We start from the raw sequence: 15,395 nt of genomic DNA on the forward strand, positions 1-15,395 counted from the left end.
GGCAGAGCAGCAGCCGTGCAGAGACCGAGTGGTGGGGCTGGGGCTGGAGCAGTCCGGAGCTGGGTGCGGTGAGCAGCTGGGGAGAGCGAGGGGGACCCTGGGCAGCGGGCCCCGCACAGGGAGACGCCTCAGCCAAGGGGCTCTGCAGGCCAGGCTTGGATCATAACCCCGACAGGGCGGGGGCCACACTGGGAAGAAGGGTCCTGCCACTTCGAGCCTGAGAGCGTGTGGCCACCACCAGAGCGAGTGTCCGACCCGCAGCATCCCCGCAGCACGGCCAGGGCCGGAGAAGGGGCCTGGGACTCACAAGGAGCAGACTGTGAACTGCCCTGACGTTCCAGAGACGCTGTTTGTGATGTTCCCTGCCACAGAGCGGGGTGATGTGTTTCCTTTCACCTTTCCCATTTTCCCTTATTCTTTTTAAAATTAATTGTTGATTAAAGAACTTGCATTTGCTTTAAATTATATGTAATGATTAGTGGGTCAGAGAAGTGCCCAGTGCAGAGAGAGTACCCCGGAGTGGGGACACCCGAGCCCCTGTCCTAGCTGACCACCGCAGGGTTGGGGGTCGAGCCCCCCAGGAATCCTGGGTCCAGCCTTGTCGGGGTTATGAGGACTCTGCCAGACAGGAGAGTGGAAGGGGAGTCCTCCAGGGCAGGGAGGCCACTGGGTAAAGGGAGTGGGAGCGAGGACTCAGATCCTTTTGCTAGCCCACTTCACCGGGGTCATGCAGAAGCCAGGAAAGTTCCCCACAAGCGCGGGACTATTCCCCCGCTTACAGGAAGAAGGAGGTGCCTGAAAGTAGGACCCACAAAACCCAGCGTGTGAGGCATCTCCACACCGATGCTAACCAACGGGAAAGGCCGATGGGAGGGGTGTGTCCTGAGCCCCCCCTGCCTCTCTGGATCTCAGGTTACGAGGTCTGGCTTGGAGAGAGGTACCTCCCCCGGCTCCCGCCCGCCCAGCTTTCCCCCACCCCCTGCCCTGCCCTGCCCTGCCCCGGCCGTACCTGGTTCCAGCCCGGCCCTGCCACGGGGTGGGACCAACACTGCTGCCAAGGCCGTCCCGAGGGGGGTGCGGGTCCGGGGCAACCCCCACCTCCTCCCCAGACCCCGCCCCGCTCCACCCCTTCCCCCAAGACCCTGCCTCCTTCCGCCCCTGAAGCAGCAAGATTAATCCCATACGTTGCATTGATTGTGACTTATTTGCCTGATTTGAAACGAGACCAAAAGGACCTGAGTCTCCTCGCTGTCGATAGCCCCCCGCTCGGCCAACCAGCCCTGAGACTCTGAGGGGCGGGCGGCTGAGAGGTCTCACCAGAGGTCCCACAGGACGGCCAGGTCACCATCAGAGCGGATCGCTCTCAGATCCAGACCCACCTCTTTGTGAGGACCTCCCGCGATGAGAGCAACCCCCCCTTGCCCACCCTCCTCCTTGGGAGAGAGAGGGAAACAGGGGAAAATGAAGCAAGAGAAGAGGAGAAAGGAGGGAGGAAAGAGGAAAAGGGAAACCCAAAAGGATAAACCCCAAGGTCCCCAGTGATTCCAAGCGTCAAAGCGCTCGGTAGGAAATCACATTCTGCCCCCTTAAGCCAGTGTTTTCTGTGCCGAGAATCCTGCCTGCAGCAGGTGCATCAGACCCAACAGGTTCCAAACCTCTCGCAGCCTCCGACCTTGTCCAAGGGACGTTCGTTTTCTGGCACAACCAGGGGTAGGAAAGGAGAAAACTCCACAGAGGCTCCTCCTCATGCTACGACGTGAATCCTAATTCTCTCCCCGTCCTCGAGGGGAGACCCGGAGAAGGAGACGTGCGGCAGCAAAGCCGGGGGGGTCTCAGCGACTGCCCTGGCCCTGCCCCTCAGCCCTGCCCCGCTGATGTCGGGGTCTCTCTGTGAGGTCACCCCCTCCCCACCACCTTTGCCCAATGGGCGGAGGTCCTGCAAAAGGCCTTTGTGATGTCACTGCCCCCCCACCCCTCCCCTCCCAGCTGCTGTCCTGCCCCTGCCCAGCCTCTTGGAGCTGGGAGTTGTTGCCCCCGGATCTCCGCACTCAATGACTGGTGAGTCGGGGGATGGAGCCGGCTATACAATAAACCACCAGTTTTTCATAAATTAGTCGACTTAAGGCCAGAAGGGACCATTGGAGCATCTAATATGACGCCCTGCATCTCCCAGCCCTCCCGTGTGTCACAAGAGCTGCTTTTGCACTAAAGCACCTTCCCGAAGGGCATCTAGTCTTCACTGGAAGACATCAAGAGATGGAGAATCCATCACTTCTCTTGCCAGTTTGTTCCAGTGATGAGTCGCCCTCCCTCTTACAAATCTCTGCCTTGTTCTCAGGAGAATTTTTCTGATTTCTGCTTCCAGCCATTGGTTCTTGTTCTGCCTTTCTTTGCAAGACTAAAGAGCCCTTTAAATACTTGGTGTTTTCTCTCAGCGAAGGCACTGCAGGCTGCCATCAGCTCACCTCTCCATCTTTTTAAAAACTAAACAGACTGAGTTTTTCAATCCCTCCTTATAAGTCTTCTCCATCCCTCAAATATGGCTCTTTTTTGCACCCTCTCCAGTTTTTTTAACGTTATTTTTGAAATGTGGACACCAGAACGGGATGCAGTATTCCAGTGTCAGTCTCCCCGCTGCTGAATCACCTCCCTTTCCATCCTCTCTTTATCTATCCATGGATGGCGTCACGGACTCACAGGACTTGTGCTCTCTCTCAGCCTCGTACAGTCCTTGGGAGGAACCCCCTTCAGTGTGACAGCCCTTCTTGGAGATCCACTCTCTCAAGGGTTAAGCCGTAGGCCCTTCCGCCTCCTGCAACCCCTCTTCTCTCAGCCTTGAGCATGCCTGTCTGCCGTGGGCCCCCTCAGGGAGTCCCCTCACTCTGGACCCCTGGGGCCTCTACTCCCAGAGGGAAGAACGCAACCCCGATCCCGAGACTGCCGTGACTCTCAGCCAGCGTAAAAGAGAGGGGTTTATTGAGTGTCTGAACACAGCACAGGAAACTCTCAGGGCCTCAGGCCTAACCTCCCTCTGCACAGTCCATCTAGGTCTCTCCTGCACCCGTGTGGGCTCTGGCTGTTTTCTCTCCCCAGTCCAGAAGCCCCCTCCTTCCAGCTAAGCGTCCGATATCACCTTCCCACAAGCCTGTGTCCTTTGTCTTCTGTCCCAGGTGAACAGGCTGCCTGGGTCTCCTCTATCTCAGCCTCTCCTCTCCTCCCTCTTTTCTTTCCCCCTGGCTGGAAGCAGTCACCGGGTCTTCTCTCCTCAGCCCATTGTCCTTCTACTGGCCCGACCTGGCTGTGACTTCCAAGCTGGGCCTCCCGCTCACCAGTCGCTGGGGTATCCGTTCTCCAGGCCTTTGCCTGAGGGCCCAACTGACAGGAGAGATCACCGCTGGTCCTCTGTAACAACAAACTACCTCTCCCACCTCGTTAAACAAACAGCACCCAGGGAAACTGAGGCATGCAAACCATTGAAAAACCAAGAAAATCCCCCCGTCATCACTGATGGCTTTGGCCCTGTTCCCCACAGCATCGCACCGGGAGCGGATGTTGAGCGGCTTGCCCGGTATGACACCTAAATCCTTGACAGAGTCACGGCTTCCTGGAGTACAGTTCCCCCTCGGAGGCCTGCCTGCTCTGTCCTGCTGCCCCCTCCCACTGCGCCAAGAGGGGACCTGGTGACTGGAGCTGCTGTGGTTGTGTGAGAGCGCCGGGCTGAGAGACCAAAGGGCACCTCCGTTCTGGAACAGAGGGGTCTGGCCGGTAGGCGCAGTCGCCCCCGGTTTGGGGCACAGAAGGGGCTGTGACTGGCAGCAGCTTGAAGCCCGTCCCCCAGCTGCGCTAGGCACTGTTTGAATGAGTGCAACGTCCGTGTTACATACGGGCTCCTGGGGCTCGGTGGGAAGCACTGAACTGCCTCAGAGTTCTCTGTTTGCAAGGTCGGTCCCAGGAGATTAGAGAGACAAGGCAGGGAGGGGATCTCTTTCATTCTCCAACTTCTGCTGGGGAGAGACAAGCCTTCGAGCTCCGCAGATCTCGTCCTCAGGCCCTGGTCTCTCTCTGTTAGCCGACGGCCAAGGATGTTTGGTGAGGTGCCAGCTATGCCCGTTTATACCATCCGTGACTTTAACCGCTAGGACGCACTGTCCCTTCGCGGCGGGCAGCCCGGGCTAGGCTGACGGATGCCCCAAGGTCCTAACCACCCGTGACTTTAACTGCTAGAGCTCAGAGCTCCTTCGCAGCGAGCAGTCAATACTGACTGACAGGTGCCCCAATGGCAGCACTAAGAGCCTCTCCACACCCGTGACTTTAACTGCTAGAGCTCAGAGCTCCTTCGCAGCGGGCAGCCAGGATTGACTGACAGGTGCCCCAAGAGTTTGCCCCGTGGAGGCGGCACAACTCAACGCTAGGCTCTTAGTACTCTCACCTAATGGCCAGGCTTTAGAGCCAAAACGGCTGAGGTTCTTTAATTGTGTTGGCTGCTTTACAGTAAACCAGAGAAAACAAGTCAGGCTTATGCATAAATGGTTACCAAAATTTATTAAGCTACATTCTAATCATGTGGTTACAAAATTCCTAGTGCCTACTTATTTAAATGTAGAGATGTTACACACACAAACAAGTTACAAAACTGAAGCCACAATCCCAAAGAAAGAAAACAAAGTATAGAGCTCTATTTCAAAATATGTGTACACTAAAGATAGGAGATCAGGTGTGGGTGCTTCTTACCCTCCTTGCGTCTCTCGATTCCAGCGGTGCCAAGCCAGGATCGGTCACTCAATTCCGCGGAAAGACGAATAAGGGACAAGGCGTAGGGACCCTCTTAGCTGCAGAAGCCTTGGGAGGCTGTCACTTATCTGACCAGCAGATAGATAGTGAAAAGCACTCAAAAATCAGGGTGCTGTAGGTCCCCTACTTATACCTCTGTACTCCTTTATTCTCTTTCTCCTTTCTTATGCCAAATTGAGGCTGGTCTGTCGGGGTGACGCCAGCTTTCGCAAGAGTAGTTTACACTTGCAAGGGAGAGAAACAATAAGTGTCGACTACTGGACATTTCTTTTATCAGGGTAAATATTTTCCCACCTAGGATGTTGGTGTGAGTGCATCACTCTATTTAGTAGGGGCGAAGAGCCATGTCTGTCACAGGGCCTCTGCCTGCTGTGAGCTTAATCCTTGTATCTGTTCCCAGAGGCACATTGTAGCAGCACACCTGTGCTTTCATAGCTTCAAAGGCTGTGCTGGAATATATGTTAAGTGCCCTGTTCCGGCTTCCTCCTGTGTTTCCAGCAATGCTGGTCTGAGCAGGGGGGGGCTGGCTGTCTGGCTACACTCTCCCCAACAGAACCGGGTCCAATAAACCATATGACCTCCCCGGCCTGGTCTTTCGGTGTTTTCTGCTCCCACGGTCGTGGCTGGGAAGGGCCACAGGGCTCAGCAGGCTCAGGGAGAAACCTCAGCCCCACTGGAGACAGGAGGGGAACAAACCTCACAATCCGTGTGGTCACTGCAGGTCTGTGCAACTGCCCCCCACTCACTCAGTGGCAGTCTGTGGGGGAGGTCTAGGGTGGCCAGGTGTCCCGATTTTAGAGGGACAGTCCCGATTTTTGGGTCTTTTTCTTATATAGGCTCCGATTACCTCCCACCCCGATCCCGATCTTTCACACTTGCTGTCTGGTCACCTGAGGGAGGTCTGGCAGCCCCCTCCCCAGCCACAGTCCATGCGTGCCCAGCAGTCCCTGTGAAAGCTCACCTTTTCTGGGTGTCTGTTTCACACCCTCTGCCAGAGACGTTCCCCATTCTTTCTCCAGTTCAGCTGGCAGCAGGTCTCGTGCGTGGGGCGGGGGAGAGCTGAGATTTCAGGCTGCTGTCTTATGGCGGTATTGCTGCGATTAACTGGCTGAACGTGCTAATTCTGAGGACGAAACGGGGAAAGGGGCAGAGACCGAGAGTCAGGGAGTGAAATGGAGAAAATACAGGAAGCATTTCGAGCAAGGGCGAAGTGCAATGACCTGAATCCAGAATATTCTCTGCACCCCTTGTCTAACTCTGGGCCTGATTCTCTTCCGCATTGACGGCCCTTTCCCTGTCTCCGGCCGTGTCTGGAGGGCTTTATGCCCCTGTGCAGCCCCTTCACACTGCCAGGAAGGGAGTGGTGTTATGGAATCTTAGCCCAAAGAGGAACCAGGCCCTGTGTCACCTTCATCCTGGGTTTCAGATGACCCCGAGAAGTTGGGGGGCCACCGGGGCCTAGAGCATGGCCCTGCCACAGAGGCCCCGCCCCCGGTCATCCTCTTCCCCCGAGGCCCCGCCCCCCCACTGTTCACTCCTCTGGCCCCCGAGGTCCCCCTACCTGCCCCTCGCTCCTCTCCGCCTCTTCCCCCAGGACTCCACTCACCCCCTGCTTGCTCCTCTCCGCCCCTTTCCCCGTAGGGGGGCTACCGGGGGCCATGGGGCCAGGTACCCGTCCCTTTTCTCTGTCTTCGGTGAGCGGGGGGCAGGGGGGTCCTTGCGGAAGGAGGTGAAGCAGGACAGGAAGAGGCACGAGAAGACGGGGCCGCGGGGGAAAAGGCCGAGGGGCGTTGGAGTGCAGGTTTTGGGGGAGGAGGCGGAAGGGGGATGGGAAGAGGCAGAGCAAGAGCAGGGCATCGGGCTAAGAGGCAGAGGGGAGCGGGGTGCAGGCGGGGCCCCCACTTCTCTGGAGCTTCACTTCCAGCGCTCGAAAGATGACCACGGGCCCACGGGCCTCCGGAGGGGAGACCCGCCCCACATTCCCAGCGTTTCCGCCCGCATGGACGGCCTTTTGGGGGAGGCTCAGGCTCCTGTGGCCTCTTCTACGGGTTGCCCGTGCTCAGCTCCTTCCATGCTCTGGAGAGGAGCAGCACCCAGGGGTGGGGCTGAGCCGGGGGGCGCTGGGTGAGGGGCAGAGGCCTGAGACCGCAGGGACACAGCGTGAGGCACCATCCCAGGCATCCCCATGAAAGGAGCAGAACAGGGTTTACCTGGGGTGGGGAGTGTATGGAGAGCGTCCCAGGGCCGGTGGAGATGTATTGCCCTGGTGAGCAAATGTGGCTAAAACACAGGCCTCGCTGTGAGCAGGATTTGAACCCGCGCAGGGAAACCCGATTGGATTTCGAGTCCAACGCCTTAACCGCTCGGCCCTCACAGCTGTGAGTGACGTGGCCCCCAGTGGCAGTCTCTACTGGAGCGGCTGGAAGCATGGGAGGGACGGGAGCGACGGGAGGGAGCTCTCCACCCTGAACGAGCAGCCGTAGCCATGTTGGCAAGAGAAGCTCTCCCAGCACCATAGCACTGTCCACACCGGCGCTTAGGTCTGTGTAACTTGTGTCACTCGGGGGGTGGCTTATTCACACCCCTGAGCCACATACGTTCTACCGACACAAGGGGGAGTGTAGATGCAGCCTTAGCAGAGACGCGATTAAGATCCACTTCCTGGACACTACTGTGCTAATAAACGATGGTCACATAAACACCACCCTATACCGGAAACCTACTGACCGCTGTTCCTACCTACATGCCTCCAGCTTTCACCCTGACCACACCACACGATCCATCGTCCACAGCCAAGCTCTGCGATACAACCGCATTTGCTCCAACCCCTCAGACAGAGACAAACACCTACAAGATCTCTATCAAGCCTTCTTACAACTACAATACCCACCTGCGGAAGTGAAGAAACAGATTGACAGAGCCAGAAGAGCACCCAAAAGTCACCTACTACAGGACAGGCCTAACAAAGAAAATAACAGAACGCCACCAGCCGTCACCTTCAGCCCCCAACTAAAACCCCTCCAACATTATTCAGGATCTACAACCTATCCTGAAGGATGACCCAACACTCTCACAAATCTTGGGAGACAGGCCAGTCCTTGCCTACAGACAGCCCCCCAACCTGAAGCAAATACTCACCAACAAGCACACACCACACAACAGAACCACTAACCCAGGAACCTATCCTTGCAACAAAGCCCGTTGCCAACTGTGCCCACATATCTATTCAGGGGACACCATCCCAGGGCCTAATCACATCAGCCACACTATCAGAGGCTCGTTCACCTGCACATCCACCAATGTGATATATGCCATCATGTGCCAGCAATGCCCCTCTGCCATGTACATTGGCCAAACTGGACAGTCTCTATGTAAAAGAATAAATGGACACAAATCAGATGTCAAGAATTATAACATTCATAAACCAGTCGGAGAACACTTCAATCTCTCTGGTCACGCGATTACAGACATGAAAGTTGCAATATTACAACAAAAAAACTTCAAATCCAGACTCCAGCGAGAGACTGTTGAACTGGAATTCATTTGCAAATTGGATACAATTAACTTTGACTTGAATAGAGACTGGGAGTGGCTCAGTCATTCTGCAAGGTAACCTATTTCCCCTTGCATAATGACAGGTTTCAGAGTAACAGCCGTGTTAGTCTGTATTCGCAAAAAGAAAAGGAGGACTTGTGGCACAAATCAATTGGTTCGTCTCTAAGGTGCCACAAGTCCTCCTTTTCTTTTTACTGATAAAGTTTGCGGATGATACCAAGATGGGAGGGGTTGCAAGTGCTCTGGAGGATAGGGTTAAAATTCAAAATGGTCTGCACAAACTGGAGAAATGGTCTGAAGTTCACAGGCTGAAATTCAATCCGGACAAATGCAAAGTACTCCCCTTAGGACAGAACAGTCAGCTGCACACATACAGAGCAGGACGTGACAGCCTAGGAAGGAGTACTGCGGAAGGGGATCTGGGGGTCAGAGTGGACCACAAGCTAAATATGAATCAACAGTGTAACACCTGCAAAAAAAGCAAACCTCATCCTGGGCAGGATTAGCAGGAGTGTTGTAAGCAAGATACGAGACGTAATTCTTCTGCTCTACTCCATGCTGATGTGGCCTCAGCTAAAGTATTGTGTCTAAGTCGGGGCGCCATATTTCGGGAAGGACGTGGACGAATTGGAGAAGGTCCAGAGGAGAGTAACAAAAATGGTTAAAGGTCTAGAACAGGGGTTCTCAACCTTTTTCTTTCTGAGGCCACCCACAACATGCCATTAAAATCTCCAGGGCCCAGTGTGGGAGGGGGAGGCTCTGGGCCGGGGAAAGGGGGGAAAACAAGTTTGCATAGGTATAGTTTGACTTCTGTTTTGGGTGGGCAGGGGCCAGTGAGGCTCAAGCCAGCTCCGACGTCGGGGTCTGGGGAGGGTATGCTACATCCACCCCCTGACTCACCTCAGCAGGCCACCCGCCTGTCTGGACTTCGGGGGGGGGCTACAATCAAAAATTATAACTCAAAGGTGGGGGGGCTCAGCTCAAAAAGTTTGAGGTGAAGGGAAAGGGATAGCTAGGGGCTGTGTGCAGGGGGGTAGCTCAGGGTGCAGGGAGGAGGTAGCTAGGGGCTGTGTGCTCTCAGGGCTCCCCTGCGCTCCCTGTACCCTGAGGGCTCTGCCAGCCAGAAAGCAGCCGTGTCACCTCGCCCAGGCAGCAGCTGTCCCACGCAGCCAGACTCTGGCTTCCCACCTCCGACCTAGCCAGGGGGTGGAGAGAGGAGGTGGTGGAGGGGGGGTGTGGAGCTACCCCAGGACTGCCTTGCTCTTGCACTGTAGTTTGGGAGGGGTGTAACACCCCTGTGTTCCCCCAATTCTGCCCATGGGCTCAGGGCTTCTGTCCCTTGGGGAGCACCGGGGCTCGGGGCTCCAGAATTCAGCCCTGCTGCTCCCGGCTTCAGCCCTGCGGGAGGTGCTGGGGTTCGGGCTTTGGATTTTAGCCACGGGTTCATGGACCCCCAGTGGGCCACGAACCCCCTGTTGAGAACCGCTGGTCTAGAAAACATGATCGACGAGAAAAGGTTGAAAGAACTGGGTTTGTTTAGTCTGGAGAAGAGAAGACTGAGAGGGGACATGAGAACAGTTTTCAAGTACATAAAAGGTTGTTAGAAGGAGGAGGGAGAAAAATTGTTCTTGTGAATCTCTGAGGACAGGACAAGAAGCAATGGGCTGAAATTGCAGCGAGGGAGGTTTAGGTTGGACGTTAGGAAAAACTTCCTGCCAGCATAGTTAAGCACTGGAACAAATTACCTAGGGAGGTTGTGGAATCTCTGTCATTGTAGGTTCTTAGCAGGATCGACAGTCACCGCTCAGGGATGGTCTAGATGAGGGGTAGTCAATTATTTTTTGTCAAGGTCCAAATTCTTCATCAATGTACAGTCAGGGGCCAGACTGCAGAGAAAATCATTTAAAAAACTAATAATAACGATAATATGTAAACAACAAGTTTGTGGGGTCCGTTCAAAAGCGTCTGGCAACCCGGATTTGGCCCGTGGTTCGCCTGTTGACAGCCCCTGGTCTAGATAATACAGGAGAATTACGGAGACCTCGGGAATGGAGGTTGTTGGTAACTTTGCCCAAGCCGTTATGGGCTGCTCCTCAGGGCGGAGTGCTCGGAACGGGGGCTCACACTCTGCAGCGGCTGCCCGGCAAGTTTCTGATTCTCGCCCCCTGACTGCAAGGGTGATGCGTGAGGCACCCGGGGGCGCTTTGGCACCAGTGGGTGTGCAGTGCAGGCCGGGGCCCTTTCAAACGCAGCCGCTCCTCCAGAGCGCGGCAGGCGGGCAGGAGTTCGGGCTCCAGCAGCTGACGCTCGCGGCCAGGTTCCAGCAGCAGCTCAGGGAGCTTCTTTCCTGGACTGAGACTAAGGTTGCAGGCTTGTCCCCCTCCCAGCCAGAGGCGGGAAACAGCCCCTGTGGCTAGTGCAGACCCCAGCACTCCTTCTCGGGAGCTCACAGCTGTGCCTGTGAACCTCAGCGTCTTCACCTGTACGTGGCTGGCCTTCCGCGTGGCAAGTCGTGGGTGGGGGTGGGGACAGGCAGCCCCGATGTGCCTAACTGGACGATGCCATGCCGGCACAGCTCAGTATTTGTTGGGTTTTTTGTTTTTCGTCTCCGCTGCTGCCTGACTGCGTACTTCTGGGGCCACGTGGTGTCTGGCTGACGGGTCCGTCTGTAACTCTGGTGTTCGTATTTTTGGGGTTCTACTGTACTTAGTCCTGCCTTGAGTGCAGGGGACGGGACTAGGACGGGCCTTCCAGTGCTGTGATTCCATGGACAGGACTAATGTGAGTTTTTTAATCTGACTTCCTGCATTACACCAACAATATGATTTTATCCAGCCATATGGTAGCAGGGCTCACCATTCTCCCCGACGCCTCCCCGAACCCCCATTTATCGCCCCCAGCCCCCACTGCCTTCCCTGGTTCCACCTCTATCCCCCCCATTGCCCCAGACCCCTGCTGCCTCCCTCTCCAAACCTGGGGCTCGCTGAGAAAAGCGAAACAAAGAAACATGCAAGTATCACTTTTCACAGCACACTGACTAGCTACCTGGGAGGCTGTGAAAAGTGATACTTGTATGTTTGTTAATATCACTTTTCACAAACTCCCAGCTAGCTACTGAGTGTGCTGCGAAAAGCAATATTCAACATACAAATATAATTTTTCATATTATTTGTGAGTCTGAAAAAACCCTACATCAATAAATTACAAGGATTTGGACACGTGTCTGTGCATATTTATTTGTTTTTCCTACAGTTACGTATTTTAGGGAAAAGTGTCAATGCGGCCACCAGGAAGAATTGGTGGGTCAAGTCCAAGGCCACCAAAAAATGTGTTCGGAGAACCCCTGGTTTAAATGTACTAATAGGCAAAATCCAAACCAGCCATGTCTGCCTGGACCTTTTCAGGCAGGACTTCAGGTATCACCCAAAAGATCTTATTTTTCTTTGGTTCCATGTATACATTTGCTCAGATTTTACTTCTCCATTAAAAATGTAACCAATTCCCAGCTGCCTGGCAAGTGAGAGCTGGCTGAGTTTCCATGGTTCTCCCCGCACCCTTATGGGTGTGCTGCCAAAGGGAGCAACACACAGGCCGGCAATGAATCTCAAGTGCCTCTAACTTGCCTAGCTCTTCTCAGCCATTTCTCTTGCTGTGAGCTGCCCTCCTTTTGAGCCCCACCAACTTCCTCACATGCAGGAACAGCAGCAGATTGCCATCTTGGAGCAACAGCTGAGGAAGGCGACTTTTCTGTCAGCACTAGAGTGGTCTATTGTATTGTGCTCTTCTTAAATAAGCAGGATACTGTGATCGTCCAGTGAGCGTGTCTCAGCTTTGTTACGTCGAGTGCTTTAAAAGGGGTGATGTGCTGCACTGTGTGGGCTGAGAAAGATCTCATGTGCTCCCCATCATCAATTCTGAGATTTGCACTGATTGGCATTAAGGCTTTTGGGGTGATGGTTCTATGACTCAAACTCAGTGGCTTTGTTTGGTCTACCAGAGTCTGAGGCTGGTGATCTTCGGGGATGGTACAAGCCTTACCTAAGACATTTAAGCGAGTCAGAATGTGGATGGAAGACTCTAGAATGAATGATGTGCGAGTTCCTCCAAGTAACAGGGATAGCCGTCTGCCTCTGAACATAGCTCAATTCTTATTGTGCTTAACACGCTGGAATATGAATGGCTGCTATGGGTGGCTGATCATCTATGAACATCATGTAGTAATTCCTGGTTTTTTAAATTATTGTTTTAGCTGGACGCATGTATAATGTTTGATCAAATACTGTTCAGGGAGAAAGGTATAAAACCATCCAAGTATTTGCTTTGTGTAGAGTGGTCATGTTCTGTGGGATACCTTCTGGAAGAACAGTAGTGTGGTTAACTAATTCGTGTCACATTCTGTGCTGCACCCCTGCACCGAAAAAAGGATTTTCTGCCGCTTACACTATTTGCAGCTTCACTGGGTGAAAATAAAGAAGCAACAGTGGCCAGGTCTGAGTGTCCCTCCTCTAACAAAAATCTTGAAATAGTTCACTGTAAAATTAAAAACCAACTGTGGCTTGTCTTAAGTAATGGTAAGGTGACATTTAGAAGGAAGCCTCCAGGTGCATCCTCACCTGTTCATTGATCCAGCACAACTTCCTATACATTAGACTCTTACGACAGTCAGTAACGTTCTCTCTACCTCCACAATAGAGCTATTTAGAAAACGGGAGTTTGTATTCAGTTTGTATGAATGCTGTAATCTGGAAGGCCCAGATGCACAAAGGTATTTTGGTTCTTGGATTCCATTGGATTTCAGTGGAATTTAGCAGCCTAAATTTTACCTTGGTGGATCTGGGCCTAAGTAATTGCAGTTTGACAAACATGAAAGATTAATAATTTGTGAAAAATAAGAAGTAATTAACAAATGAGGACAATCAGAATCCTTGTCTGAGGACTCCTAAAGCTTCAAAATACTTTAATGTTCTTATGAAATAATTCACATCCACTATCATTTCTTTGCCTGCAGTAAATATATTGTCCTTTTTAGTTGGCACACTGTTCTGATCATTGTCTGTACAGTAATCTTTTGAGTAATTCAGTTCAGTTAGATGTTATCAGTCACCTGGAGTTTCTTCCTCAGAAGCTGTTACGGCTTTCAAGGCTCTTCGCTTCCTTAATCTTTCTGCATTTGTGATTGTCATAGGATGCAATGGGAAAAATCCAGAAAGACCTGAAAGAAAGATTATTGATATTTATAGCTGGAGTTGCAATATGACTGTTCTAGACACACAGATTCAAAGGCTAAAAGGGAGCGCTGTGATTATCTCGTCTGACATCCTATATAACACATGTTATAGAACTTCCCCAAAATAATTCTTAGCATATATATTTCAGAAAAACATGCAATCTCAAGTTAAATTGTCAGTGATGGAGAATACACGACAACCCTCGGTCAACTGTTCCAATAGTTAATGAGACTTTTAAGAAGTGAGAGTAATTGTCTGTCTCACTAACCCTCTAGTGGCTTGAAGTGCCTTTTACTGCTGTCTCGGCCAGCTCAGCCTCTCCATAAATGAGACCCGTTCCCATTTCCTCAAAAAGAACAGGAGTACTTGTGACACCTTAGAGACTAACAAATTATAGCTCATCTTAATTAGCCTTTTACAGTTTGTATGGCAACTCCCACCTTTTCATGATTCTCTGTATGTGTAGATAGATCTTCTTACTATATGTTCCACTCTATTCATCTGATGAAGTGAGCTGTAGCCCACGAAAGCTTATGCTCAAATGAATTTGTTAGTCTCTAAGGTGCCGCAAGTCCTCCCGTTCTTTTTCCGGATACAGACTAACAAGGCTGCGACTCTGAAACATCCCATTTCCTGTGGCCAAAAGAAGGGTGACTGCATATATACATATTCTCAAGGATTCATGCAAAGAAATGAAGAAAGAGTCTTTGGTACTCCAAGTATGCGGAGGATCACCAAGGAAAACCTATTGTCTTTTAAGAGACATAAGCAAATAGTTCAGATTGGAAAACACACTGAGTTACCTAGAAGTTTTTCAACCGGTTTTGTGACATGTGCTCCACAACCAATCCAGTGTTTGATTCTCTCGATGTTCAAGCCAACAAGCTTTTCATTGTGGCTATTTGGGAGTGGGTCATAGCAGCCCACTTGCTCCAAATACTTGCTGTCCCGTGCTCGCTTGTTATATGCGGCCACTATACGGAAGAAGGGTCTGTTGGCACAACCACCAAGAGCCAATCGGATAGCTACGTGTCCTCCATGATAATTCTTCATAAGGAGATGAGCTGAAGGGAAGATCAACAGGTGTCACAATAGATTTGATTATAAACAGATGCGTATAGACATCGAGCCAAAAAATTCCAAAGGCCTTAGAGAAAAGCTTGGTTTCATTTAAAAATCAAGAAAACTGCTGTAACCTGCCCTTACGCAGCAACAATAGATTATTCTTCATGATGGAATCGAAGTCTGTCCCTTGCCAGGACATTGAGGTCTTAAAGCAATTTATTTACAATAAAGATGACAGATTTGCTCTACCAACCCTTAAGAGAGTTCAGCGGTGAAGGCTGCACATTCTCCACTAACTGTGATTGATTTAGAGGGATGCAGAAACTGGGGTCTGTCAGTACAACATGGTGTGCACGCAACCCTTAACAAGCCCTGTCTGCACTTACCAAGGTGCACCATGATGACCCTTGAAAGCACCTAAAAGAGGAAAAAGACCATGAAGGAATCCCCGCCACTGCCAAACACAGAACAAGGGGCTAGCCCACTGCAGCTGTGCCGCTGTAAGTGCTATAGGGTAGACATAGCCTGAGTTGACAGAGACGAGAACCTGAAAGTTATACACCGGACCCTCGCTAGAACACGCGTCTATAGAACACAAATTCTGATAGAACGTGGTTGCGGATCCCAAATTTAGTCACCGTCATTAACTTTCATTGTAACGTGGTCCCCACTGTAATGCAGTACGCGCTAGAATGCGGGATTTGGCATGGATCCCAAATCCCACATTCTAGTGAGGGTCCAGTGTAGTTTGAAAAT

The 15,395-nt window shown here is 52.2% G+C and overlaps 1 long non-coding RNA gene and 1 other non-coding gene across 2 annotated transcripts; both read right to left on the reverse strand.

The window, feature by feature from the left end:
• Positions 1-7,086: 7,086 nt before the first annotated feature.
• Positions 7,087-7,168, reverse strand: TRNAS-CGA (transfer RNA serine (anticodon CGA)). Its single transcript has one exon. It is a non-coding gene; the product is annotated as a tRNA-Ser (tRNA).
• Positions 7,169-13,339: 6,171 nt separating this feature from the next.
• LOC140895342 (uncharacterized) lies at positions 13,340-15,111 on the reverse strand. Its single transcript, XR_012154174.1, has 3 exons — positions 15,026-15,111; positions 14,378-14,638; positions 13,340-13,558 (listed from the first exon to the last, which is right to left on the reverse strand). It is a non-coding gene; the product is annotated as an uncharacterized lncRNA (long non-coding RNA).
• Positions 15,112-15,395: the final 284 nt, after the last annotated feature.

The sequence above is a fragment of the Lepidochelys kempii genome, chromosome 11 (genome assembly GCF_965140265.1).
Source record: "Lepidochelys kempii isolate rLepKem1 chromosome 11, rLepKem1.hap2, whole genome shotgun sequence".
NCBI lineage: Eukaryota > Metazoa > Chordata > Testudines > Cheloniidae > Lepidochelys > Lepidochelys kempii.